Source organism: Euprymna scolopes, chromosome 4 (assembly GCF_053919585.1).
Source record: "Euprymna scolopes isolate OS-2025 chromosome 4, ASM5391958v1, whole genome shotgun sequence".
NCBI classification, from domain to species: Eukaryota; Metazoa; Mollusca; class Cephalopoda; order Sepiida; family Sepiolidae; genus Euprymna; species Euprymna scolopes.
In genome coordinates this window covers 161,350,879-161,355,740 of record NC_136485.1, presented here as the reverse complement: position 1 = coordinate 161,355,740, position 4,862 = coordinate 161,350,879, and the positions used below count along the sequence as shown (strand labels likewise).

Genomic DNA, 4,862 nt, shown 5'->3' with positions numbered 1-4,862 from the left:
ATTTCACTAAGCCGGATTCTACGTGAGTTTATCACGCCGACTTATACGTATTTCACTAAGCCGGATTCTACGTGAGTTTATCACGCCGACCTATACGTATTTCACTAAGCCGGATTCTACGTGAGTTTATCACGCCGACCTATACGTATTTCACTAAGCCGGATTCTACGTGAGTTTATCACGCCGACCTATACGTTTTTTAATTTAGTCTGCATAACATTATTTTCGTAACTGGATTTACGCTCCCTTCAGCAACCAGTATAATGTATTTTAACCAAGTCGGAGTTACGTGACCTCATCACGCCGACCTATATGTATTCCAAGTTATTACTTCAGTTACTGGACTTACGCTCTCTTCAGCAACCAGTATAATGTATTTTAGATAAGTCGGGGTTACGTGACCTCATCACGCCGACCTATATGGATTTAGTAAAACCTTGGTCTTCAGAGGTTCTAATCCAATTAATTCTGTTAGAGCAAGGAGTCTGCCGCCGAGCGACCAATAAAAACTATCCACCACGGAATATTTATTAATTATATAAAGAATTAACTTAAGAAGGGCACTCAGCCTTCATGAGTTAGAATACTCAATTAGGGGGAAAAAATTTCCAAAAATAAACAATTCAGAAACCTGGTATACATTAAATCAATGAAATAGGGTGTTAACAATTTTTTTTCTTAAAAAGAAAACATTTTTAAAAAATCATTTCAGAGCACCTCGGTCACAATTAGAATTTGTTTACACAATGCAAACGCATTTCAGTTATTACATTCATAATTAACTTTTTCCCAAATTTCAGGGTACATTTAAAAAGTATATGTATTTTTTCAAAACTTGATTTACAAAAGATCATTAAAATTTAATTCCAAAATTTAAAAATTATTTCAAGTATTTTGGTTCATCGTTAAAATCAATTTATGTTAATTAACTTCTTTCCAAAGTAATTCATTTATTATTATAAAAACCAATCTTCTCAAAAGGTCATAAACTTCGAATAGACCCATTTTTCGTAATACAATTCAAAAATTATTCCAAACATTTGGTTCATTATTAAAATTAATCTTCCGAAAAGATCATAGACAATTCATTTTGAATCAATTCACCCTTCACAATGAGATTCAGAAACATCCCAAATTTTTTCATTTCGTAATTATTATTTTTAAAATTCAGTGTACATTTAAAGTTATTTAATTGATTCTTAAAAATCATTTCTTCTTATAGGTCATTATCAAGGTCATTTCGAATTCAGAAACATTTCACGTTAATTAACTTTATTTTCCAAAGTAATTATTTTATCATTTAAAAGCAATTCTTTTCCTAAACTCACTCACAAGGATTATTTCGAATTAATAAACTCCCGCCACACCTGGGAGTTACATTAGTTAACGACCAGTTCTGTATAGTTAAAAGCTCGAAAAAATTAAAATTTCAATTAAAGAGAGATCTTTCTAGACTGAGGAAATCTTTTTTTTTTCTTAAGAATTAATTCAATTTTATGTATATACTCCTCAGTCAATATTTCAGGGACCCCTATCATACGGTCCAATTTCAAATAAACCTTCAATTAAAGAATTCGCTCGAATAATTCTTCCTCAAAATCATCTTGAGTTCAGGAAAATCTCTTTCGTTAGTCAAACAATATTTCCTTAGAAATTATTAAAAATTCAGAGAATATTCGAAATGTAATAGCGTAATTTTTTTTCTTTAAGAAAAACTATGAACATTTCAGAGAACTCTTAAAAAATTAACGTAATCATGTAACAGTTGGCTTTTCCAAACACTCGAAGACTTCAAACAAGTACTTTAAGTGCTGTTTGAATAATCGTCTTAGTTTTTATTTTTAATAAAAACCAATTGAAGACATCATTTAATGTAATTTAACGAAGCATAAATAATTTTGTTCTTTAAACTTGGTAGAAAAATTTAAAAAAAAACTCCAAGTTAATTCGTTATTATATGCCCTCCTGCAATCAGCCATGGGGGTTTAGCTATACAATCATTAAAACGCAAGAGTAGAGAAAGAGACTGAGGGGGGAAAGAAGGGGATAGAGACAGAGTGATGCCATTACACACCCTACGACCCTGGTGTCTAACTCTGTCCTGTGGGGAGGCATAGTAAATAGGTACACACCCTACCACCCTCATGATATCATTACGTAATAACAAAAAAATCTTCGACAATTTTCTCTCTCGTCCTCATAGACCCTAAAAGGTAAGGGAATGAGAGAGAGAGAAAGATAGAGAGAAGAAGAGAGAGAGAGAGAGGCAGATAGCATTGTTCTACCATCCATTCCTCAACACCCTCGCAAACACCATGACGAGGTCATCTTCGCTTATCTTTCCAATGTGCGGCCATTGTTTTAAAAAATGAGTGACAGGTAGACATTAAACATTTCTACGAGTTTAAAACAAATAACTAAATAGAAAAACAATCTTATTTTGAACAATTTTGTAAAATACATTCTAACACAAAACTTTCATTTTATCTAACCCCAATTTTTTTTTTTTTTACCAGTAACATTTTTTTTCTTTTTAAACAGACAAAACATCAATAAAAGAAACATTATCAATTCAAAAAAAATGTCCCCTTATTTTTCAGCTTTACTGTTACCTAACCTGAAAAATAAACACATCAACTGTTCATGGAATAAAATGTAATGTAAAAGTTCTATTTTTTCAAATCTGAATCTAACACTTGCAAAGTCAAAAGAATTTTTTAAAAAGTCCTATATCTTTATAAACCTGAAATAAAGATCAGATAAAAAATGTTAGGTATCCTTTATTTTCTTTCCTTTTTTTTTTTTTTAAATTTATTTTTCGAGCTTCGTGTTTGAAGGATTTTTTTCTTTTTTTTTTCTTTCATGTAATAACAAGATGCATAGATATACACACATATCGATATATATCCGGAGAGAGACAGAAAGAGAGAAAGCGTGAGAGAGAAAGAGATATTGCATATTTTAGAGACAATTTCTTTTTGTCTCTGTTTTTTTTTTGTGTAGGACACATTTCTTACTTTTTTTTCGAAGGGTTACTTTCAATACTCTTTTTTTTTTTTTTTAAATCGATCTTTTGTAAACTGTTTTTTTTTTTTTTTTTGTAGGTGCAAGACAATTTTTTGTTCAGGTTCTGAATTTTCTTTTTGAGTGCGTTTTTTTTTTTTTTTGTGCGCGTGTGTACTGGTCTGCCATTTTTTTAAAAATTTTGCCAGAAATAATAGTTTTTTCCGTTTTTAAAGACCGTGGACCATTTTTTTCATTCGATTCGTCTAGTGGTCGTTATTTTTGGTTGTGCCGTGGGTTTAAGGGTCGAAATTATTTCCATGCTGGGAAACAATATGTTCTGGTCATAGTGCATCATTTATACTGCGACACAGATGCGACGAGATCCGTCTGGTAATTAACCAGGGTCAATCCTGAGTCTTAAGGCAACATTTATACCAGGGTCAATCCTGCGTCTTAAGGCAACCATTTATACCACGATCAGCCGGCCACCGAGGTGTGACCGACAGACGTGTTATAGTAAATGTCTTAAAGCGGTCTCATGAAGACATGAAGATGGGCCAGTCATTAGGGTCTGAGTAACAAGAAGAAAATCATACCTGAGATGTTGGTTTTGGGTGTGGCTCCTTTTCTTTCTCAAGATGATCTCTTCACCCTGGTGGCATTCTGGTGGGAATCTTCATTTCTTTGTCCTCAGGGCCGCCTTTCGACTTTAGACATTTATGAAGGAATTCATGGCAGACACAAGAAAAATGACACGCGACACAATTGTAATATACAAAGGTATAACTAACTATTTTATTTTACATTAGAGATACAATATATATTACAAAAAAAACAATTTACAATTAATTTTTACAATAGGCTTTTCGAAGCTAACTAACCTACCCTAACTAGTGTTGAGGGAGGGGGTGGCCCCCCCCCCTCATTTACGGAGAGACAGTCTATGCGTCCTCACATCATGGTGGTCGTGCAGGAAAAAGACAGAAAGATAGCAAGGGGATTATGGGAAGGGGTTTCTTTGTATCTCTACGCTCATGGACAATTTACCACCCGTCCATGCTGCAGAGTGTGTTAGAAACAGTGGCACAATGAAATAGTGCCACACTTCTCAGCTCTAATCATTTCGCCCGGATTCAAGAAGCTGTGATGGATGAGGCCTGTAGCAGACCACCAAACAGTTACTACAACATTCCTTTAGTGCAATTTCGTCTTCGGGAACTGTTGCGGTGCTTTTCCGGCATTCAACTATTGTTCCAAACATCGCCGATTGTCGTAGAGGATCCACTTCTTATTACACGTCACAATCCGCTCAAAATGTGGGTTGTTTTCATTGCGCAGAAGGAGCGTAGAAGACACCTCAAAACAAAGATGTTTGATTATCCTTCAATTCATGCGGCACCCACTTATCAAATTTTTGGACTTCCTTATTTGCGCTAAATTGCGAACAATTGGCGAGTTGTCGACCTCGAGTTCATCAGCAACTTCTCGTGTGGTTTTCGAGTATAGACTTCAATTAAGACTTTTAGATGTTCGTTATCAAACGCAATTGTCCGGCTGCGTCCGTCTCCCTCTTCTAGGCTCCCGTCACCATTGCGAAATTTCTTGAACCACTGTTGTGCCAAAAGTTCGTTGATTCAAACGCATTAGTGATATCAGGATCTGTCTCGGCAGCTTACCGGCCTAGTTTGAACTGAAACCAGAAAATCGTGCAGATTTGAATTTTGTCCATGCTGTCGAAAAGCTTGGGAAAAATAAATGACGAGATAAAGAACGGTAACGAAAAACACAATTAGATGGAACGAAAAACACACTTCAAAATGATACATAACATGGCCAGATATATCAATGAATTAATT

At 34.5% G+C, this 4,862-nt stretch overlaps 1 long non-coding RNA gene across 1 annotated transcript in view; it reads right to left on the bottom strand.

Annotated features, from left to right (window-relative positions):
* Positions 1-4,116, bottom strand: part of LOC145269852 (uncharacterized) — a 5,031-nt gene extending 915 nt beyond the window's left edge. The window contains exon 1 of the long non-coding RNA XR_013865269.1: positions 417-4,116. This is a non-coding gene — a long non-coding RNA (uncharacterized LOC145269852). The remainder of the gene's footprint in view (positions 1-416) is intronic.
* Positions 4,117-4,862: the final 746 nt, after the last annotated feature.